Source organism: Lissotriton vulgaris, chromosome 3_1 (genome assembly GCF_964263255.1).
Source record: "Lissotriton vulgaris chromosome 3_1, aLisVul1.2, whole genome shotgun sequence".
Taxonomy (NCBI): domain Eukaryota; kingdom Metazoa; phylum Chordata; class Amphibia; order Caudata; family Salamandridae; genus Lissotriton; species Lissotriton vulgaris.
Window position 1 is genome coordinate 1,089,820,678 of NC_141689.1, and position 24,835 is coordinate 1,089,845,512.

Genomic DNA, 24,835 nt, shown 5'->3' on the forward strand with positions numbered 1-24,835 from the left:
TACCTGCAGAGACTATCTAGCTGCAAATTCTTTACCATCCCCATCCTCCCCACTCTTCAAACGCATGTCTAGAGACAGGTTTTTTCCATTTCAGGGCCCTAGTTTTCTATACCATTGGTCAGTGTTCTTTGTGGGTACATGCTCCTGGCGTGGAAAGTCACGAAAATAAACTGATATCTGCGATCTGAGGTGGTTCCTGTATAGGAACTGCTCCAGTCACTTCCGGTACCGAGGACACCAAGCAGGACTAAGCAATGCTAGGGGTACAGCTGATGAAACATTTCCAGATCCAATCTGACACCTGGAGATAATTCTAAGGTAAGGAATCTGCATCTAGATAGATTCTCAGGTAGATCAGGTGTTACTGAAGGAAAACAACTTGTTTTTGGAACCAGAGCTGACTGTAGTTTCTGAAAAGATGACTCTTCAAAAAGCTTGTACAGCTTGCCAGAGTGTTTCTCCTACCATTGTATTCAGACGGGCAACCTGGCACTATCAAATGGGAGGGTGCCTAATAAATAGGATGCTAGGTACTCTTATTAACAATAGGTTTGTTTCTGAGCCATAGGTGTGGTTTTTTCACATTAGGGCTGGAGGAGCATTCCAAGTGTACAATCATTTACTGACAGACTACTGTTAGTGTTATGGGTAAAGCAAGTAGAGCGATGGTGGCAGCCTACTGTGTTTTGTGAATCCATCGATGTGACCAGACCCTTTTTTTTAAATCTGGGTCACTGGAGCAGAGGCCTAATGGCCCACTCATTTAAAGTTAAGCTTTGATGTGCTAACCCAAATCCTAGCACTAAAATCTCAAGTTTGTTCTGTGTGTTTGTGAATGTGTCCTGTGTGGCACATGCATTGTGTGTGTGCATGAGCCAGAGTAATGGAGCCCATAGGGTTTCATTTGAAAGCCCCATGCCTGTTCATGTGCGCAAAAAAGGGGGTAAGGTTGTTTTACCAGAAAGTAGAAGTGTATTACAGAGATTCCTGAAGCTGCAGGGAGAGGACACCTAGACACTGAATTAGGGATAGAAGAGTGAAGGCTCCTTTAGAAATTAAATTATCCCTTCTTTCTAAGAGAATCTTCTGATTAGTCGTCCTGTAGCACTGCCATTTAGATGGTGTGATAGAGCTGCATGCTTTGTTGTTAAGATTGAAGGGACTGCTTTAGCTGCAACCAGCCTTTTGTCTCTTCCCGGATCACTGCTGATTGTGGCTGTTGATAGCCAGGTACAGAAACCTCCCAACTGTTTGTGCCCTTGTTGTGGATGCTCAAGAATGGAAACTTCATTGCTCATATGCAGCTACCCCATGTCAGTCATTGTCAACGCATCCTAATACTAAGGGGAACAGGTGAGAAAAGTTGATTTTGTTTTTAGCCCCATGTAAGACAAAACCTAACAAGCGCTTATCTGTCTAGATGGTCAGGGGGGAGTTTTTACGTTTTTTTACATGATTGAGGCTCAAGATATTTCCTAGTCCTAAAGAAAGAGAAAAGTCTTCTTCCGATCCTTGACCTCATGGGTCTGAGCTGACTACTTTGAAGGGACAACTTCAGAATGCTGTTCCTGACACGGATGTTGCTTGCTCTGGAAGGCAGAGACTGAATGATGACTGTCAATCTGCAGGCTGCATACTTTCATATACTGATTATGTGGTCGCACGGGAATTACATACTCTTCATGGTGGGTTCAGCACATAACCAGTTCACAGTCCTACCATTTGGTCTTACTTCAGCTCCAAGTGTCTTCACGAAGGTGATGTCGGCATTTGCCACCTATCTCAGACACACAGGAATCCCAGTGTTTCCTTACTTGGGTTAAAGAGTCCCTGGAGGTGGTGGCGCGGCACCTACAAGTCACAGCATCTCTCGTGTTAACTTGGGCTTTTCCATCAACAAGCCCAAATCACATCTGGTGCCCTCTCAGAATATCCTGTTCATAGGATCAGTATGGACACTGTCAAATCGAGCCTTTACACCTCCTGAGAAGATACTTGATATTGAGGCTATGTCTCCGGTGTTTCACAACAAAGTACAAGTTCCAGTCCTAAGGGTCTTGTGCTTGCTAGCATACTGAATTCTGCTGATCGCTTGTGCATACTGGCACATAAAGGTGCCTCCAGGGCTGCCTCTGCAGGCAGTGGACCCGACATGGTGGAGATTTAAGGTATTTTGTCAGGATCTCCAAGGACGCTGAGGTTAATTTGATGTGGAGTATGGAAGGCAACCTGGTGCAAGAGACCCCATTCTAGCCACCACCAGATGATGATGACTTGACATTTGATATAGCGCACAATTCATTTTTTAAAATTATTTTTTGTTTTAGAGTTTTATATAGCGCAAACTAGACCCAAGAAATCTGGTATCAGGGCGCTTTATATGAGCACCAGGTTCATTACATCAGGACACATTAATTTTTTGTTAGGCACGGGGAGATTACGTGATTTGCCCAGAATCACAGGATGTTGAGCTTTGTTGCCGAGACTCGAACATGGTTCCCCAGCTTCTAGGTCGACCGCTCTAGCCTTAAGGCTACATCCTCTCTTAACAATTCACTCTCAGGGGAGAAACTCTGCGCTACTAGGAGTGGGGAGAGCATTCTAAAGCAGTCAATTCTTCAGCGCCTTCTTAAAGGAAGTAAAGTCTTAAAGGGGAAGTTTGTTCCAGTAATAGCGGGCTGTGTAAGAGAAGGAGCCCTTACCAGCATTGGCTACGGTCCTCATGGATGCATCCACCCTCTGGTGCGGAGCTCATCTGTAGAGCAGAGGGCCCCTGTTTCTGGAAAAACAGATGTTACACATCAGTTTGCTAGAGCTACAGGCAATTTCATTAGCGCTCAAACCCTTCATGCTATCCCTTCACAGTAAGTCAGTCCAGATGTTGACAAACAATACAACTGTTATGTGGTAATCAACAAGCAAGGGGGTGTAGTGTTGAGTCTTCTGTATCAAGATTAATTTCTTCTGTGGTCTTCGGTGCATAACATCTGGCTAGAGTTCTGTATCTGAGTTGACTGTCTCAGTGAGCATCTCCTTGCTGACCATGAGTGGTGACGTCACTCAAAAGGCAGTCAATACATTTTCATTTTGTGGTCACACTTCAGGTTTACTGCTTCTACACTCACAACAATGCGCTTTGCCCTCCAGAATCTGTTGTGCAGAGCCTTTGGGGGTGGGTTTTGCTTGAATTAGAACTTTCCGCTTCACCACACACTTTCCCCCATACCCTTTACTTCTTGATTCCTGTGGAAGTTTCACATCTACCGGGCCCAGGTCATCTTAATATTCCCTAACTGGCCAAGAAGGGTATTGTACCACTCCTTGTGCTCAATCTCCCTCAGAGTAGACATCCTCTTGCTGCAATAGGGGCAGTTGCTATCCCCATCTTCCATAGTTTGCCCCTTCATGTCTGAAGATTGAGCGGGGTTACCTGAACGCCTTTTCTCTACCTCCTGAAGGGATGAATGCTATTCTAAGTGACCACGGGCACTCCCTCAAAACTGTATACTCTGGGAGATGGGATATGTTTGTCATATGGTGTACTGACAATTCTTTAGACCCTCTTAAGGCACATTTATCTGACATTGTATGCTTTGCCCTGTTGTTGGCTTAACAGGGGTGTACGGTGGCCATAGTTAAGGGATACTTATCTGCCTTATTGACATTTGTGTCTTTTGAACAAATTGTCCCTCTTCAAGTCACCAGTAGTTATGAGGTGTCTGAATGCCCTTACCAATATGTTTCTGCCTTCCCCTAAAATGCAAAAATGCAATCTTAATCCGGGTCTTTCACTTTTAATGTGTTTTTTTTAACCCTTGCCCATTTGCCAATTGTGACTGCTTACTTTTAAGACTATATATCTGATAGCTACATCTTTCAGCAGATTCCTTAACTTTGAATTCTCCCTAGGTGCCTGTCTGGATCCGAAACTTTTTTCGCAGTCCCTCTGCACGCCGGGGGGCGCCGTTGGACGGCTCCACGGTAATGTCCTTTTTGGATTTGACGTCAGTGGAGCCATTTAAGTCCCCTTCGGTGTGCGTACGTCAGTTTCTTCTTTTACATGCTGCAACGTGGATCCAAAGAAGCTTATCTGTGGTCATTTTTCGGCCTACTTTGGCAAATTTTCATCAGGAAACTGTGTGCCTTATGCCCCCTGGGTTTAAATCTTGTGGATACTGTGCTCGCCAGATATCTGGTACGGATCCACACTCTATTATTTGTTTGTGGTGCCTAGGCAAGCACAAGGAGGCAGACGTCTGCGACACCGGTCAACGGTTGAAACTGAAGAAGCTGCTTGAGCGGCGCATGAAGCTTCTGACGGTGACGTCTCGGACTTCCAGCTCCTCACAACGTCAGTCTTCCCGGTCCAGAGGTTGTTCCCAGGAGTGCTTAACTTAGCCCCGTGGTAAACGGCAGTGGTCCCACTCTCCAGCGATGTCTCATGGTAAGCGGCGTTGCAAGAGTTCGAAGAACAGTTTTGCTCTGACCTCTTCGACTCACAATGCGGATCGCAGAGAAGTCTCTCGATCTAGTGCTGAAACTCCAGCTACGACGTCGCACCTCCCAGTTTTTCCTGGAGCCAGGGTGACCTTAAGTCAGATGCAGGAGTACTAAGAGGCTCTTCATCTGGTTTTTGGGGCCCTCTTCTGCCTCTGGAGCACCTGCGGGTCACAAGGAGGTCGTAGGCGCCGCAACTGCACCATTGCCGGCGGGTTTCAGACTCGGAGACTTATGTGCACTGTCCTGTTGGCCCGCCACCTGCAGAGTGTACTGACACAAACGTGACTTTGGTAGTTCCTCCAGTGCCTATCCCAGCGGTGACGGAGGACTCCGAGTTGGAGTCGCTGCACGTCATGGAGCAGGCTTTGCCGTGACTCCAGGTGTTTGCATCGACGCCAGTCGTGGTCTCTCCTCCTTCCTGGGTGGATGTCGCGTCGACATCGTCCAACATAATTTACGAAGTCGTTAGTGCCGATTGTTTCTGTGGAACCCAACAGGACCAGTCCGGATAAGGTTGTGTGGGGATGATTACTTTTGGAACGACCAGGGATGGTAGATAACTGGGTCGCTGAGTTGGGTGAGGCAAGTGGGCCGGATTTATCTGTTGCTTCCTCCCTTTTGTCACCCCTGGCCTTGCCTCGAGTGCCAGCTCTACCTTGGAGGTTTTGAAGAGAGTGGCTGATAACTTGCATCTCACTCTACCCACTGTGGAGAAGGCTATGGCCCCTCTGATGGTAGTCCTTCATCCTGGTCAGCCGGGGGTTGAACCAGTACTTCCTTTTTTATGAGGCACGAACTGAGATTCTGCTAGGGACATAGGCAAGACCTGACTCAGGGGGTAACGGACTCCGGGGTAGACGTACTATTGCCCACACTTATCGCCCTTCCCCTGGGGACCCCACTTGTCTTGTTAGGCTACCGATTCACCACAGCTTCGTGGTCCAAACTATCAGAGCATCCCCAGGAATGGAGGACATTCCCTTTTACCCCCTTGGTAAGGAGTCCAGAAGACAGGACGCCGGGAGAAAATGTGTTTTTCCTCCACCAGCGCAGCGTTCCACTCCATCAACCCTATTTGCGTCCTCTGGCAATTCCTCCACTAATTGTGGGATTCTTTGGGCCATTTTTTACCCTTGTTCCCCGAGGCTAACAGAGGGGAGTTGATTCAGTTGATGGATGGTCACCAGGCTGCTAATACGCTGTGGAATGGACTCTACTGACTCCATTCGCCGAGGTATGGTGTCGGTTGTGGCACTGTCGGCATGCATGGCTTAGGTGATCTGGTTTCCAGAGGCAGTACAGTCCATCTTGCTTGATTTGCCGTTTGATGGTGATGACCTTTTTGGGGCCCAGGCTGATGCCACCCTTCGCAGGTTTAGGGATGGTCGAACAGACCCTTAGTTTGTCTATATTTACTTTTGCAACCTCCTTTCCCCTTCTTTTTTTGATTGGTGGGCAAGTCCCCCCATTTTTGATAGTGTCAGTCTCCGGTTATAGTGCTGAGGTTTAAGCACGGCTTGTTGAATTTGTGGTGTCGAAATGACAGGCCTCTTCTTTCTTGCTGAGACTAGTGTCTCTGGATTTAACAGTTTCAGTCTGCGGATTGTTTTGCTGCTGATTTAGCAGTTGATTATTTTGCAGCTCTGAAGTAGAGCCTAGTCTCAAGAGTTTATGCCTTTGTGGTATATGGCTTACTCTATGTGGAGTATGGGTTGCAATTGTGTAGCTTGTGTGTGTACTACTTGCATAGTATATTGGTATACTATCAGATAGTTTTCTTTGAGTGCCCGGCCTTGGGCGGGCCTCATTCAGATATGTAACCTAGGCCATTAAGGCCAGGTGGTATGACCCTTACTGGTCATAGTCGCTCCTTCCTTGGTGGTGCCTTTTTTTAAGGGTCCTGTTATTTATTTATTTCACACTTATGGAGTTTTACATAACCAGAGTAGTTAGTGCAGCTTGTTTTCCTTCATAAACACACTGTATATAGTCTATCAGTGGTTGTTTTCCTAAGCACTGAGGGTTTATTATTGTAAAATACACAAGCTATGGTTCACTCCCGTCTTTGGGTGGCGTCAGTAGTTCCTTGGATCATTCTTGGGACAGGGCTTTGGGACTTTTTAGCGAGCCCTCCTTGATAATCTCCATCAACGCTTTTTGCATATACATACCTAACAGTAGGTATTACCTGTCGTTTGCATTGAATTTTATCAGCCATTAACAGGCCTCGGGTTCTCCTGTTGCTGCAACTTGGGGATGTGTAATTTTATATATATATTTATACAGAACATTGGAGCAATTGTGAAGAGTGACACTGTATTATACAAGTATTATTGGTGACAACGGCGAAACGCTATACTGTATGGTGGACATAAATTCCCATAATGCATAAATGTATTGTACATATAATTACAAAAAACGGAAAAAGTTTGCAGTTATGAATACGAAGTGCAAAAAAAACGGATTACCGTGATGTATATATGTAAATACCTCTTTTATGTCTATTAAGGAGCACTAGCACTTTAAAAAGGGATGTGCTTCACTGACGTGTTGTCATGTGATCAAGGCAGGGATCTGCCGAAACGCGTCGTGAGGACTGGTGTTGAAATAAACTGAAAGAAAGCACTAAGAAGGGTCTGCCTCGTTTTCTTTTCTGACCCTATGGGAGTTGGTAGCTGAAGCGAGCAATTTCGAGAATATGTATATATATATGTATATGTATATGTATATATATGTATATGTATATGTATATATATGTATATGTATGTATATGTATATGTATGTATATGTATATGTATGTATATATATATGTATGTATATATATATGTATATGTATATATATATGTATATGTATATATATGTGTTAATAGTACTTTTAATCAAATCTTGTTTTTAAATCAAACATTGTATTTGCTTGATGTGGGCTAGAGTTCATGTAACCAACAACCCCTCCCCCTCTCCCCCGACCCTTTTCCTTTTCCTCCTTGTACAGCAAAGTCCAAACCTTTCAACCCGGCCATGAAGATGATCCTAAATTATTGGATCGAAACGTCATCGACCTGTCAGCGCAACTGATGGCGGACCCCTCTAGTGGTTCAAAAGAAACTGTTAACAAACTGTGTAATAAGATTGTGAATCATTGACTTGAACCACCCTATTCACTGTACATATCTTTTCACGTTTGCACCTTGCGCCGTTCCTTGCTGATTACACATTGTCACTTGCGTCACCACCCTTTGTGTCACATACACAATCGAGCACCAAGTCCAATTCGGGTTGTTCACGGAACTTTGTACCTACAGTGCTGTCACAACTCTATTTCTCTTTATTGTAAATTGTATCCAATATATGATGCCATGTGCACATTCCTAAAAAACAACCGAGAGTCTCCTTTTCTTTTTATGTAATGTATTCTACATGCGTATCTAACTGTCCTGCCGAATAATACCAGTTGAGATATTGTTGCTTTCTTAATATACCTACTCAGATCTCAACGTGGTTTATGGGTCTTACTCCTGTTGTGTAATACTAGTTACTAAGTTGGACACCTTAATAAGGTCCCCTTTCTAGAGATCATACTGCACCATATTCAGCTGAAGTAGTTCTCATCGCATTTGTCTCAGAGCGTGTAAAAATGAATGGCAAACTAGTGTTGAGGTGCTGGTGTGGTGCTTTGTGCCTCCAGTGAGGTCACAATGGTGTCGCTGTTGGCGCCTAAGTGGAGCCAGCACCCCTTACTGGCATGGAGAGTTATTGAAAAGTTGTTGTTTCAGTGCAACGGCTAGGATATTAAAAAGGTGAGGAATCTGTGGATAATTATTCACCAGAAAGATTTTTACCAAAGGTAAGTAACTTTTTCTTCCTCCTTTAATCAGCGAGTGAATGAGGCAGCCATTCATGATGTACTGAGGTGGAATTTCATTTGATTGTATTCCATTTGCAGTTTGAATGTGAAGATTAATGTACCCAAGTAGAACACGTGTCCACCATTAGGATGTATAACCATTAGTTGTGGTGTTCCCATTTACAGAAGTATATTTTTTGTTGTATTTTTTCCTTTTTATTTTTTAATAGTTTTTTTTTAAATACAGAGCACACCTTCCAACAACACAATTGATTGGAGAGATTTGGATGTTTGAAATTGGCTGCATGTGTGTATATAAATAACTGTGTCACCATGTTATTGGCTTTCTATAATCTGCTTATGTTTAACAACGTTAGTCTGAGTTGAGTGTAGGCATGCCCAAACTAAACAAAATCATGATGTTCAAGGCATATGAGCTGCAGATTGTACACTTAGCATTAGATCGCCACCTGGTGTTGGGCTCGGATGATTGCAGGTTGTTGTTGTCTTGGAAGAAGTATTTGTAGTCACGAGATAGGGGACTCCTCCCTTGGACAATACTGTGCATGGGCATCTGCTCCATCCTTAGATTGTCTTTTTTCCGCCACTGGGTTCGGATGAAAGTTTCTCCGCTGCGGCTGAAAACATTTTTCAAGCACCTCGAAGCGCAAAACTTCCTCAAACTTCTAAAAACTACCTTCGACATCGACTACAAGAGTTTTCGACGCCATCCGCTCGATTCCGGTCATCCTCGCGGGCCGTTGGGCCTATCTGAAAGAGACACGTTAGTGATAGATTCCTTACCTTAGAATATCCCCAGGCGTCAGACTGGATCCGGAAATTTTTGCGTAGCAATACCCCTGCGCGCTGGTAGGCGTCGTCTGCGGCTCCGCGTCCGTCGTCGGCGTCGTGAGCGCCGGGATGACGTCATCGGAGTATATAGACGGCGCCCATGCGCGCTGACGTCAGTTCTTATTTTTTCCGCGCCAGCTAGCGCAGATCCGGAAGAAGCTCTACCCCCAGTCACTTTTTGACTGAAAACTTTTTTGATCTTTTTGATCCTCTATTTAGTCGCTTCTCGACTATCGGTGCCAGGGATGCCCGGGTTCAAGCCTTGCTCGAAGTGCGGCCGACTCATGTCGGTCACGGACCCCCATCGCCGGTGCCTGAAGTGCTTAGGCCTCGACCACGACGATCGATCCTGTGACGACTGCGGGGCCCTGACGTCGAAGGCTAGGCGGGAGCGGTCCCGCAAGCGTCTCGAGCTGAGGCAGTCGGCCCCGCGCCGCTCCAGGTCCCGGTCCCGGTCCCACGGGAGGTCGAGGGACAGGTCGCGAGGTCGGAGTCATCGACGCTCCGGGAGTGGTCACCGATCGTCCGGTTCCAAGTCCTCAGGTAAGAGGCATGAGAGGTCGGAGCGACACCATCGATCCTCCGACCCGCCCCGTCGCTCGCACGATGCGACCGGGGACTCGGGCGACACCGCCCACGCGGCTCCGCGGGAGTCGCAAGCGTCGCCGCCTGCCCCACACCTCCGGGTCCCTGGGCACGGCGCGTCGCAGGAGGAGGTCGAGAGGTACCTCATGGCCATGAGGGCCCTCCCTCCTCAGTCGGTTCCCGTGGCGCCTTCGGGCCGATCGGCTCCGTCTGGAGGTCCTTCCGGGTCGGGCGCTTCGGCCCCGACGACGTCGGGTGCTTCGGCCCCGGCGCCGCTGGCGACTTCGGTCCCGGCGCCGCGCGACCTCGCTGGATCCGGCTCCGGATCCGGGACCTCGCCGGTCGACCTTGCGACCTCACCGGCGCCGTCCCTTCGGGTGTCGTCCCCGGCAGCCGATGTGGTTGCCGACCCCAATGCTTCCTACGGTCCTACTCAGGTGTCGGAGGGGCGCCGCTGGGCGCCGATTCCGTCGGCCTTCGGAGACTTCTATCTCCACGAGGAGGCCCTGGCTGTTAATCCTGGTCTCCAGGAGCCAGGTGACGAGGAGCAATGGGAGGGGTCCGAGGACCCTCTGGCACGTGATTGCCAGTCGCATCAGGACTGGACATATGAGCTTGGGGAGGCCAGTGGTATTGACACCTCGCCAGACACTGGATTTACGTCGCCCCCGGCTGTGGCTTCGGAGGCGGGGTTCTGCTTACAGCGTAGTGTTGACGAAGGCAGCTAAGGCCTTAAACCTTCAGCTCCCCGTATCGGCCGTGAGGACTAATCTCCTCACTGAGGTCCTCAAACAGCAGTCCGGTTCCACGGAGCCCCTTCTGCCGTTCAATGAGGCCTTGTGTGACGTTCTGCTGGGCACTTGGTCCAAGCCCGCCACAGGCCCCCCTGTGGATAGGAACGTGGCCAGACGCTACCGCCCGGCACCGGGCGACCCATGCTTTTTGTCCACCCATCCCACCCCCGAGAGCCTGGTCATCCAGGCCTCTACCTCCCAATCCGCATTCCCGTCGGCCCCGCCCGACAGGGAATCCAAGAGATATGAGCAGTTCGGGAAGAAGGTCTTCTCGTCTGTAAGCCTGGGGCTACGGTCAGTGAACACCAACTGTCTCTTGGGCCGCTACACCCACACTCTGTGGGACACGGTTGCGGAGGTGCTGCCACAATGCCCTGAGGAGGTCAGGGCTAAACTCAGCCAAACCCTTGCGGACGGCCGAGATGCGGCACGCTTTTCTATCCGGTGTGGGCTGGATACCACGGACTCACTGGGCAGGGCGATGGCAACGACAGTGGCGGTTCGACGCCACGCCTGGTTGAGGTCCGCCAACTTCTCGGCCGATGTCCAGGCCACCCTCCTGGACATGCCGTTTGATGGCCGTCGCCTCTTCGGCGACAAGGCAGACCATGCGCTGGAGCGTTTCAAGGACTCCAGGGCCACGGCCAAGTCCTTGGGCCTTACGGCCCCACGCCAGCAATCGGGTGCCTTTCGCTCCTTTCGTGGCCACGGAAGGGGCACCCCACCACGGACCGCCAGCCACACGCCGCAAAATGTCCAGCAGCGCGGTGGCGGACGTGGGAACCGCCGTGGCGGTGGTCGGGGCGAGCGGCGAGGCCTGTCCACACCTCCCTCAGCAGCCCCCGCCTCAAAACCTTCCTAGTCCGAGTTTTCAGGCCCATGTGACGCCTGTGGGAGGCAGGGTTCGCCATCACCTCTCCCACTGGCATACAGTCACTTCGGACAGGTGGGTGCTGCAAATTGTCCGAAGGGGTTTCTCCCTCCCCTTCGAGTCTTCCCCTCCATCCATGCCACCTCAATACCACCGTGTGTCGGGGGATCACTTGCAACTTCTGCAGGAGGAAGTTTCGGCCCTCTTGGCCAAGAGGGCCATCGAGCGCGTTCCTGGGCCAGAAGTAGGACGTGGTTGTTACTCCCACTACTTTCTGGTACCCAAGAAGGGCAAAGGGGGCCTACGCCCTATCTTGGATCTGCGGAACGTCAACGGCTTCCTCCGGACGGAGAAGTTCAAGATGCTCATTTTGGCTCAGGTCCTGGCTGCCCTGGACCCAGGAGACTGGATGGTAGCGTTGGACTTGCAGGACGCCTATTTCCACATCCCCGTCCTGCCGGCCCACCGGCGTTACCTGCGGTTCACGGTAGGCCTAGAGCACTTTCAGTTTACCGTGCTCCCCTTCGGCCTTACCAGCGCCCCACGGGTGTTCACGAAGGTGATGGCGGTGGTCGCAGCCCATCTGCGCAGGCAGGGGGTATCAGTCTTCCCCTACCTCGACGACTGGTTGTTGAAGGCGGGCTCGCCCCAGACAGTCGTCAGCCACCTCCAGACTACGGCCGACCTCCTGCACTTGCTGGGGTTCTCCATCAATGTGCCGAAGTCGCACCTGTGTCCCTCTCAGAAGCTCCTTTTCATCGGAGCGGTTCTCGACTCGGCGCAGTTTCGGGTTTACCCACCCGAGCAGCGGGTTCGGGATATTCAGGCTCTGATTCCTGTCTTCAGACCGTTATCCCGAGTCTCGGTCAGGTTGACGCTGCGGCTTCTGGGACTGATGGCCTCCTGCATCCTTCTGGTGCGTCACGCCAGATGGCGGATGCGGGCTCTGCAGTGGGACCTGAAGTTTCAGTGGGCCCAGCATCAGGGCAACCTGTCCGATCATGTCCTGATCTCGGAGGGCACTGCGAAGCAACTGCAGTGGTGGCTCACGGACCGCGATTGGGTCAGTGGCAGATCCCTCTCCCTACCCCAGCCGGAGCACGTAGTTGTGACGGACGCGTCCCTCCAGGGCTGGGGAGGCCACATGGGAGAGGCGGAGATCAGAGGCCTCTGGTCTCCGGCGGAGTCCCGGCTCCACATCAACCTTCTGGAGCTGCGGGCGATTCGTCTTGCACTGAAGGCATTCCTCCCCTCTGTCAGGGGAAGCGTGGTGCAAGTGTTCACCGACAACACCACCGCCATGTGGTACTGCAACAAACAGGGCGGTGTGGGGTCGTGGACCCTTTGCCAGGAGGCTCTGCGCCTCTGGCAGTGGCTGGAACATCAGGGCGTGACCCTGGTGGTTCAACACCTGGCGGGCTCTCTGAATGCCAGGGCGGACGAACTCAGCCGCCGGTGCATGATGGATCACGAATGGCGTCTGAACTCGGACGTGGCGCAAGGTCTCTTTCGACAGTGGGGAGAGCCTTGGTTAGATCTATTCGCCACAGAAGAGAACGCGCAATGTCAGCAGTTCTGCGCGTTGGAGTTTCCAAGGCGGCACTCGCTCGGAGACGCTTTTCGTCGCGAGTGGAGCTGCGGTCTGTTGTACGCCTTTCCGCCTATACCACTTCTGCCCAGAGTGCTGAAGAAGATCAGGCGCGACCGGGCCCAGGTCGTCCTTGTGGCTCCGGACTGGGCACGAAGATACTGGTATCCCGAGCTACTCAGCATGTCAGTCGATCCCCCGATTCGTCTGCCTCTTCGGGAGGACCTTCTGTCGCAGCAGCAGGGGACGGTCCTGCACCCGAACCTGTCCAGTCTCCACCTACAAGCTTGGAGATTGAGCGGCGGCAGTTGAGGCCATTTGACTTGCCTCCCGAAGTCTGTGACATCATTCTGGCAGCCAGGCGTCCCTCCACTAAGTCGGTATACGCCTGCCGGTGGAACAGATTTGTGGCATGGTGCGCAGCAAAGGCTGTGGATCCCCTCTCTGCACCCCTTTCGGAAGTGCTGCTCTTTCTTCTTTCCCTTGCCCAGCAGGGCTCTGCTCTGGGCACTCTTAAAGGGTACCTTTCTGCTCTTTCAGCCTTCTTGAGGCTACCAGATCAGCCCTCTTTATTCAAGTCCCCTATTGTAAGTAGATTTCTGAAGGGCGTCACGCACATGTTTCCTCCTGTTCCCTTCGTGATGCCCCAGTGGGACTTGAATCTGGTTCTCACCTATCTGATGTGTGCTCCCTTTGAGCCACTTCATAACTGCCCTCTTCGTCTCCTTACTCTGAAGACGGCATTCCTGGTTGCCATCACCTCTGCCAGGAGGGTGAGTGAGCTCCAGGCTCTTTCTTCTTCTCCACCCTTCCTGTCTGTTCATCCTGATAAGGTGGTGTTACGTACACGGCCTTCCTTCCTGCCCAAGGTTGTCACGGCCTTCCACATCGGGCAGTCCATCACTTTGCCAACCTTCTTTCCGCCTCCGCATCCCTCGAAAGAGGAGGAGAGGCTCCACCGTCTGGATCCAAAACGTGCGCTCTCCTACTACCTAGATCGCACACGCCAATTCCGGGTGGATGACCAACTCTTCGTTGGTTACGTGGGCGCGAAAAAGGGAAAGGCTGTGCACAAGAGGACCATCTCTAGATGGATCATCTTGTGTATTCAAGCGTGCTACTCCATGGCGAGGAAGGAGCCCCCGGCTGGATTGCGGGCTCACTCCACTCGGGCCACGGCAACGACAACTGCCCTGGGCCGCGGTGTCCCCCTGCAGGACATCTGTCAGGCAGCCACGTGGGCCTCGCTGCACACGTTCGCAAGACACTACTGCCTGGACAGTCAAGTCCGGAGGGATGGCTTCTTTGGCCGTTCCGTCCTCCAGGACTTTCTGGTGTGATATTGGTTCGCAGACCCACCACCGGGGTTGGTATTGCTGGGGTATCTATTCTAAGGTAAGGAATCTATCACTAACGTGTCTCTTTCAGATGCACAAGTTACTACTTGTGTAACGATATATCTGTAAGAGACATTAGTTAGTGATAGATTCCTTACCGCCCTCCCATCCTCCCCGTTCTGCGAACCGATATTTAGGGTTAAGGTCATCCCCTTTCAGGGCCCTAGTTTCATGGCACCAGTGTTAGTTCTATCATGGCTCTGCGTATCTGGCGCGGAAAAGCTGTGTTATCAGAACTGACGTCAGCGCGCATGGGCGCCGTCTATATACTCCGATGACGTCATCCCGGCGCTCACGACGCCGACGACGGACGCGGAGCCGCAGACGACGCCTACCAGCGCGCAGGGGTATTGCTACGCAAAAATTTCCGGATCCAGTCTGACGCCTGGGGATATTCTAAGGTAAGGAATCTATCACTAACTAATGTCTCTTACAGATATATCGTTACACAAGTAGTAACTTGTGCATCGACGCCATGCGGCCTACACCTCATGGAAAGAAGTCTGTTCAAAAGATGCCCGGTATGTCGAGCAAAGTTTTCACATAGCGATCACCACGAGGTCTGCAACCTCGGTCTATCGCCAGAACACGACTAATCAACCTGCAAAGCCTCTGCATCCTTCCGATCAAAGAAAACCATCTGGGATCGGAGGGCCCGTCGACACGAAATGAGATCAGCCCCGGAACCGGAGGATATCTTCGATGAAGAGGTTCCCCTCGTTACCGAAGATTCACCTGATCTCCAGATCGTATCCGAGGCAGACGACTCAGATGACTCCATTCCATCGGGTCAGCGCGTGAGTACTACTGCCCCTGCAACACATACAGTTCCCAAACCGAAGGCAAAGGTCAGCACTCTGCCCGCTGGGCCCAGTCGAGACCGAATGCCCGCTTCGAAAGCCCCGCCTTCAAGCCCGGCTCCGAAGAAAACAACTAAGCCTTCTAGTGCAAGCCGCACGTGCCGATTCCACCTCTTCCATCGGCACCAAAACCCAAAGCTAGCTCGGCACCGAAACCAAAAGAATGGCTCGGCACCGACACAGAAAGACCTCTCAGCACCGAAGCCTAAATCGGCACCAAAACCGAAAGAAGTGCCGGCTCCGAAGCCGTCCACTCCTAAACATAAGTGTGAAGCCATCGTCCGACGCCTCGAAGCCGAAGACACCAGCTCCCACACCGAAAACACCTTCTTCAGTGCCGAAGCCCACAAGGCCTGTTTCCGATGTGCCCGAGCCCTCGGACCGGCCTACCAAGCCGAAAACAACACCTTCGGCACCAAAAACTATGCCAAAGGATGTTTTAGCACCTCCCAAGGCTAAACGCACAAAACAACCGCTAATGGAACCGAAAAAATCGACGCCCAAGAAGGTTGTACATGAGGAGGAACTTTTCTTGCCAGATCCTCGACAAAAGAACATCTACATCAACCCAAAAACAGGTCATGTAGAAGCTACACTTCACAAGAAAAGACCAGCAGATGCACCACCCACACCTGTGGTTCCTGCCAAGAAAAAGGACTCTGCTACATCCCCTAAGCACTTTTATTTTCCTATACCTCCTCCTCCTTCTCCTGTTCCTCTTCACATATCACTTCAAATCTTTCCTGCACATTCTCCACTTTTATCATCACATTCACCTCAACATGATGATGATGAATATAGTCTGGGTGGTGGGGATAATATAGATGAGCCTTTCTCATACCCCGTGGATGACGTTATATGGGACTTGCCAAACCCACAAAATGCGAACTGATATTCCTGACCCGCAGTTATACCCTTCAAAACCTTCCCCTCCAGAGGATAACATTGGTTTTGGTCATTTGTTACACAGAGCTGCTGCATACCATAAAGTTACTATGCATTCTGATGAGACTGAGGAGGATTTTCTCTTAGATACCTTTGAACAGTCTCAACGGTCTGTTCAAATTCTTCCCATGATTAAAGGAGTCATTAAACATGCTCCAGAGGTATTTAAAGACCCTGTACGCACTAGAGTGTTGAACCCCAGAATTGAGAAAAAATATAGGCCTGCACCCACAGACCCAGTCTACATTAAAGGACACCTACCATTAGATTCTTTAGTTGTGTCCAATGCTTGGAAAAAGGCAAATTCTCAAACTTCTGGCGAAGCACCCCTACCTGACAAAGAATCCAAAGTAATTGATGCGTCAGGTAAAAGAATAGCTGCACAAGCCACTAATATATGGCGTATAGCTAATACACAAGCCCTCCTCTCTCGGTACGGTAGGACCCATTATGATCAATTAGAAAAACTACTTGAACACCTACCGGATCAATATAAAGCTCAGGCAACTGACCTCATACAGGAAGGCAAGTTAATTTCAAATGCCTCAATAAAATGTGCACTAGATGCGGCAGACACCACATCTAGAGCTGTCAATACCAGTGTCATACTTAGGAGACATGCGTGGCTACGCATTTCCGGGTTTAAACAGGAAGTACAAACTACCATTTTAAACCAACCATTTAATCAGAACCAGTTATTTGGCCCATAAGTGGACACTGCACTCGAAAAGATGACGAAAGATACGGACACCGCCAAGTCTATGGGGGCTTTACAGTCAACACCAGCTAGAGGTACCTTTCGTCGCTCCTTCTACAGAGGAGGCTCCAAACAAATTGGAGCAGACACTACAACATCTTTCAAATCTCACACACAAACATCCTCTAACAAGGGATATTTTAGAGGAGAATACAGAGGCGAAAATAACAAAGGAAGAGGTCCCGGTAACAGCAATCGATCCTCTTCCGCCACAAAACAGTGACTTCCCTCTGCTCACCCAACAGCATTCCACTCCTGTAGGGGGCAGATTAACACAGTTCCTGCCTGTCTGGAACTCCATTGCAACAGACAAGTGGGTGAGATAGATTATCCAACATGGCTACTGCCTAGAACTTACAGCAACCCCTCCACACATACTTCCCAGGCAGCGTCCAATGTCTACAGACCCACCTGACTCTGCTCCAACAAGAAGTTCTATCACTTTTACAAAAGGATGCCATTCAATTGGTTCCTTTAAAAGAACACGGAACAGGGGTTTACTCGCTGTATTTTCTAATTCCCAAAAAGGACGAGACACTATGAGCAATTCTCGACCTCAATCAGTACATACAATCAGATAATTTTCATATGATCACTCTGTAACAAGTGACCCCACTACTTCAACAAGGCGATTTCCTTTCAACCCTAGACCTAAAGGACGCCTTCTTTTACATTCCTATACACCCTGCTCACAGAAAGTACCTAAGGTTTGTAATACAAGGACAACACTATCAGTTCAAAGTCCTTCCATTTGGGGAAAAACAGCACCACGCATGTTCACAAAGTGCTTAGCAGTAGTAGCAGCACATCTCAGAAGGCAGCAGATACATGTCTTCCCTTATCTAGATGACTGGCTCATAAAAACCAAGTCATTCAAACAATGTGTCCAACACACACTTCGAACAATTCAAGTGTTGCACAACTTGGGGTTCACGATCAACTACACCAAGTCGCACCTGCAGCCTTCTCATGTACACCAATATCTTGGGGCTACAATAGACACATCTACAGCTCTAGTGTATCCCAGTCCAGCAAGGATACAGAGCATTCAAGCCTTAGTCACAGTCTTCCAACAACAACAGTCTCTGCAAGCCAGAGTGTTCATGAGACTAATAGGCATGATGGCATCTTGCATCTTCATAGTACCACACGCAAGATTGCAAATGCGCCCGTTACAAGAGTGCCTAGCACAACAGTGGAACCAGGCTCAAGGTCAACTGACAGATCTGGTGTTGGTGTACAGCTGCACCCATCGCTCTCTGCAGTGGTGGAACACCAAAAACCTGACAAAGGGACGTGCGTTCCTCGAACCTGTTCCACAGTTAGTGCTCACAACAGACGCATCTCTCACAGTATGGGGAGCCCATCTCTTACATTATACAACTCCAGGTCAATGGAACAATCAACAAAAACTGTGCCCTATCAGAGCTGCTAGCCATATTCTTAGCACTCAAAACTTTTCAACTACAAGTACAAAACAAGGCTGTCTTTATCCGGACTGACAATATGACAGCCATGTGCTATATACAAAAACAGGGGGGGACGCACTCTCTGCAACTGTCCCAGGGCAATGCGATCTGGATGAACTGATCAGGCAGATTTGCATACGCTTTTCCGCTTCTCCCACGGATTCCATTAGTAGTGCGCAAACTCAGACAACAGTCTCTCAAACTAATCCTGGTAGCTCCCACATGGGCACGCCAACCGTGGTTCACCACACTGCTGGATCTCTCTCTGGTTCCACATCAAAAGTTACAGCTCACACCCTCCCTGTTAACACAGAACCATGGAGAAATCAGACACCGAGACCCAAAACAACTGAATTTAGCGATCTGGCTCCTGAAGTCTTAGAGTTTGGTTATCTTAACCTACCACCAGACTGTATGAACATCAGTAAAGAGGCCAGGAGACCTACTACCAGAGCTTGTTACGCTGCTAAATGGAAAAGATTTGCCATTTACTGCAATAATAATCAAATTGATCCCCTGGATGCTTCTATCCAAAATATAATTTGCTACCTTCTACATTTACAAAGGTGTTACTTGGCATATTCATCCATACGCCTGCGCCTAGCAGCAATTGCGGCATACTTACAAAACAGACAGCATCTGTCTCTTTTTAAAGTACCTGCAATTAAAGCATTTATGGAAGGATTAAAAAGAATCATTCCACCTAGGTTACCACCTTCTCCAGTGTGGAACCTTAAAGTGGTTCTTACAAGGCTCATGGGACCCCCTTTTGAACCTCTACACAAATGTGAACTGCAATTCCTCACATGGAAAACCGCTTTCCTTATTGCGATCACCTCTCTTAGAAGAGTAAGTGAGATACAAGCGTTCACTATACAAGAATCTTTCTTACAACTCCATCGTAACAAAGTTGTTCTAAAAACGAATCCTTAATTCCTTCCAAAAGTGATTACTCCTTTTCATTTAAACCAATCTGTAGAGTTACCAGTGTTTACCAGTGTTTTTCCAAAACCCGGACTCTGTAGCAGAAAGAGCTCTACATACCCTAGACGTTAAAAGAGCTCTTCTCTACTATATAGATAGGACTAAATCTTTTCGAAAAACAAAAGTTATTTGTATCTTTCTCTCCACCTCATAAAGGCAACCCCATCTCTAAGGGTGGAATTGCAAGGTGGATTGTAAAATGTATACAAGTCTAGCAAAACGTACATTAACAGTTCCTCCTAGAGCTCACTCCACACGCAAACTAGGAGCCTCCATGGCTTTCTTAGGGAACATCCCCTTAGAAGACCTATGCAAAACAGCAACATGGTCTACAACACACACCTTCACTAAACACTACGTTGTTGATGTGCAAGCCAAGCAGCAAGCTGCAGTAGGCCAAGCTGTTCTTAAAACTCTCTTTCAAACCACTGCAACGGATACAAGAGTCCACCGCTAGGGGAGACACTGCTGTACAATCAATGCTAGGTATACAATCTGCAGCTCATATGCCTTGAACGGAAAATGCTACTTACCAGTATGCATCTGTTCTTGGCATGTAGAGCTGCAGAGTTGTACACGCCCTCCCGCCTCCCGGGACTTGTATCCATTCCAGTTTTTCATCTTACTTAGATGCCCACGCATGGACATCCTTTTTTTCTTTACTTATACTAAATCCATCATTTCCCATCATGGCGAAAAACAATCTAAGGATGGAGCCGATGCCCATGCGCAGTATTGTCCAAGGGAGGAGTCACCTATCCCGTGACTACAAAGACTTCTTCCAAGACAACAACAACCTGCAACCATCTGAGCCCAACACCAGGTGGCGATCTAATGCTAAGTGTACAACTCTGCAGCTCTACATGCCAAGAACAGATGCATACTGGTAAGTAGCATTTTCCTTTAGGTTTTTTTGCATGAGTTTGAGTAGATAAACATATTCTTACTACTCCTGCCATCTAGAGTTGGGCTCTGACTTTTGCAAGTTGTTTTCCTTCAAAGCAGTCTTGCTAGTCACAAAGTATAGTGACTCCTCCTTTATTTGGCAAAGTGAATGGGCATCAATTCCAGGTAAAGTTTTGTTTCTCTGACATTTGTTTTGGACATGTACTCTCAAGGCTCCCTGTTCACCGATTTGCAGCGTTACCCTAGTTTGGTCCTTATATTCTTGGAGTTTACCCCATTTGAAGCGATGCATAGCTGCTCTCTGTGTGTTCAAGCTCTGAAAACAGTTTTCCAAATAGTGTTCACGTCGGCTCGTCACATGAGTTTCAAGCCCTGTCTGTCCTACAACCATACACCACTTTCTTCCCAGACAAACTTGTGTTTAAGACCAATATGGAATTCCTACCAAAAGTTGTAATGTTATTTAACTTCGGACAGTCCATCACCCTTCCGATTTTCTTTGGTCCACTTGGTCCACTTCATCCATCAAAAGCAGGAAAAGAGACTGCATTGCTTGGATGTTTTTATTTTGATTGTATCAAGAAGCTCACTGTGGATGATATCTTTACAGGATTTGCAGGAGCAAAGAAGGGTAAAGCAGTGCAGGAAAGAACAGTCTTCAGTGGATAGTCCTCTGCATAAAGACCTGCTATATACTGGCTAAGAAGCAGCTTCCAAAGTACTTAAAGGGCTCATTCATTGAGGGAAAGACGTGTGGAGTTCCTGTCTTGGCATCAGACAGGCTGTGAGTCTGTGCACATATTCACAAAACACTTTTGCTTTGATGGCCAGGTCCGGCAGGGGGACGACTTCATCTGTTCAGTCCAGAAGGACCTTTTGGTCTGAGCCATTCCACACATCCACCACCTGGGAGTGTATTGCCTTGGTATCTCTTTAGGTATCTGCGGTTAAAAGTATCCATCAGACGAACAAGTTGCTTACCCACAATATCTCTTTCTGATAGAGACATCTAGCCTCAGATTCCTTATCTTCGATTTCTCCCCAGGCGCCAGATTGGATCCAGAAATGTTTTATAGCAGTACCTCTTCGCATCAGTAGAGGGTGTCGAGCGACTCCGTGGCAACGTTGTCCTCCGGATGTGACTTCTATATAAATCCTCCCCTGAAGTCAGTTTCTTCCTTTTCCGTGCTTACAACACATTCGATCAGCAGTTCCCTAGGCTTTCTTTGGGGGGCCTACATAGACTGTTTCACTGAACAGTGTTCCTTTAAAAAATCTCTCATCCTCGGGGTTCAAGCCTTGTGGGTCCTGTGGACGACAAATATCTGTCACAGACCCTCACTCTGTATATGGGGCCTGGCGGAGCACCATGACTCCGAGGAGTGCGACTCCCGTCATCAACTTAAACTGCAGTGTTTGAGGGAACGTCAAATGAAGCTCCTGGTGGCGCGGATGTCACAGTCTTCCAAGAGTTCCCATCGACCTCTGTCCAATTCGTGCTCCGCAAACTGGCCGTGGGTCCGATCCAAGAGCCAGTCCCGTGGGGTGTCACTCTCCATCAACGTAGGTTGTCGAAGTCACTGCACCAACTGACTTTGCCACATAAAGCCTGTTCCTGATCTTCAGTTGAAGATTCTGTGCACAAATCTACCCCATGCCTTCCAACCTACAGTGGAGCCGGGTTACTCTGACCCAGATGAGAGAATATTACAATTCTCTTTATAGTGTCTTCACCTTTCCCTGAGCGCCTTTGGCCTCAAAGAGATTCACAAGGCCGTGACTGTTCAGCTTCCGGAATCCGCCGGTGAACAGCCCTTCTGGGTTACCACCTTCAGCACCTAAGTCTGCTCAACCGATGTCAGGGTCTGGTCTACCCACTCCGATGACGGTGCTGCTCCACCACTTTCTTTTTCAAGTGCCGCCGGATAGCATCGGTTGCGGCGCCAGTGAAGCGGCGCGTTTCAGAATCTTCCTTGGTTTTATAGCCCTCTCTCCTGTTTTTCCTTCTGAGGAGCATGATTATGGAGGTGATGGAGAGGGTGTGGAGTTTCTCCATCCCATCTCTGGCACGGTTCACCCTCCTATGGAGTAAAGCTGGTTGAGCTGGGTGAAGCTAGTGTCTTGGAGTCTTCCCCAGCCTCGCGCCTACTGTCCCCTCCTAGTTTACCTATGGAGGCGAGCTTCTCTCTGACAGATATGCTCAGAAGAGTTTGTCGTTTTGGATGGGACACTTCCTTCTGTGGAAATGACGACAGATCCCTTACTTGGGATCCTGCATCAATGCCAATCAAGGTTAGAGCCGGTGCTTCCATATAGGCTTTTTTTTTATATTCTATTGGGGGCTTGAGAAAAACCCAAAACAGGGACACCTATGTGGATCGCCTCTCTATTTCTCAGACTATGTCCAGCACCTAGGAATCCAGTATGTCTCCTCATAGATTTGTGGTACAGGCGGCTCTTCCCCCCCTGCTGTCTGTCCAGAAAAAGAGGCCAGAAGACAAGACGTGTGTGGCAGGCATATTTTCCCCTCCAAAAGTTCTACACTGCGATACCTTAATACTACTTGTGTCTGCGGATGCTTCTCCCATACAGTGTGTGACTCATAGTAGCCCTGCTGCCCTCCCGTTCAGAAGAGAACCTGAACAATCTTGTTCTATTAATACGGATTGGGCAACAAGCGTCTAAACGAATCATTTACTGTGATATGGATACCACTGATTCTGTAGGTCGGGTTATGGCCTCTTCAGTAGCACTACGTCGGCATGTCTGAATGCTCATCTCTGGGTTTTTGGAGGCTGTTCAAGCCACCTTGAATGATATGCCTATTGATAGTGCATGTCTATTCGGTGCACCTTCTGACTCTGCTTTGCCGTGATTTCAAGAAAGTTTGGGTGGAGTAGATTCTTAACTCTGCCGTATACTTTCCTAGTAGTCTTGTGCTAGGTTTGTTAAGGGAAAGTTTCCTTTTTTTCATTTACATATGAGCCATTCACAGGGCGGAGCCCATTGGCTTTTCTTTTCAAACCCCTTTTCTAGGGTGACACCCAGTGAGGTGTTCCTGCTTGCTGCAGGTACTTTTAGTCTTATACTGTCGGTGACAGTTTAAGTTTCCAGTTATCTGGGACGTATGTTATTTTGTGGCCTTATGTGCGCCTGTTCCTACAGGTTTCTTTCTGAAAGTAGGTTTTCTACCCGAGTACTTATTCTATTGAGAGTATTTTGCTTGCATTGTGCGGATTTAATGTTGCCTTGTTCCCAGTCAATGGTGACCATCCTCTGTACTTCAGTTCATCTGTCTCTGAACACAAAGTGCTGTGAATTCTGCAATGCATCAGCATGATTTAAACACCCCCCTTGCAGCCATCATAAGGGGTATATCTTATATCCATGAACATGTCATCCCTTTAATGGTATCTGTAGGAAGCTGGCTCTGTATATACTGTACCAAAGTAAGGTATAATGTACGCCAGTGAATCCCCAGGGGTATAACAGAGGCTAAAGTAGATAATTCCTCACTCTCTTTTGTGGGAGTGTGGTTGAGCAGTCAGGATTATCACAAGGGTAGTGTTTAGCATTTGTTGTACACACTCAGACAAGAAATGATATCACCCACCCGAAGACTGAATCCAGACCAAATGTTTGTATAAAAAGTTATTTTGTTTTATTTCTAGAACCAAAGTGTACTTAGTAGCACGTAAGTTAAACTCTTCATACAATGTTAATTTCAGCAATACAGTTAACAAAGTATCTGTAGGAATATTTAGATTACTTTTGCAGCTGAGAAAACCATTGATACTGTTCAAAAGCATGTGTAATTACTGTTAGATTACTTTTGGATTACATTGAGATTACATACTAGTTTATTATGAAGCACACTCCTAACAGAGTTTAAGCAACACAGGAAGGGCATTGATAAGCAGGTTAACTCTTGTAAGGCACTAAGTTACTTTTTGTTGCAGTACAAGGCAGTTCAACTCAAGAATTTTCAGAGAAAACCCACCTGAAGTGTTAAGTAAAGGGTTTTAGGGTTGGAGTTTGAGGGTAGAACCAAGGATCAGTTTGGCACTCAAAGGGAGCCAAGCTCCTAGGTTTGTTGTATTTCAGATCAGGGCAAAGAGGGTCTCAGGTTAGCACCAAGCCCTCACCACCAGCAGCGCAGTGGCGGCCGGGTGCTCAGGATATGTCGGGAGCCCAATGCTTTACTATGGATGATGTCAGTCGCAAAAAGGGTTGCAGGCAGGGCCAGACTGGGAACCAAAACTGGCCCTGGTAAAGAGCTTGGCCGGCCCCCCTGGGAGCAGCTGAGCTGTTTGCCAGGGTCTGTTTTGACTGTTTTTGTTACAGGGGCCGATTTTGCAGCTGTTTAAACAGCCCTTTAACAAGAACCCCATGGGCCCAAAATTGCCCCCGACCGGGGAAACGCTCGGTGCCCGCTAAGGCCAGTCCGGCCCGGGTTCCAGGCAGGAGTCAGAAGACTGGACGA

The 24,835-nt window shown here is 48.7% G+C and overlaps 1 protein-coding gene across 19 annotated transcripts in view; it reads left to right on the forward strand.

Moving 5' to 3' along the window:
* Nucleotides 1-24,835, forward strand: part of LOC147727467 (ankyrin repeat domain-containing protein 17-like) — a 1,323,072-nt gene that overhangs the window by 1,231,166 nt on the left and 67,071 nt on the right. The window lies entirely within an intron of this gene.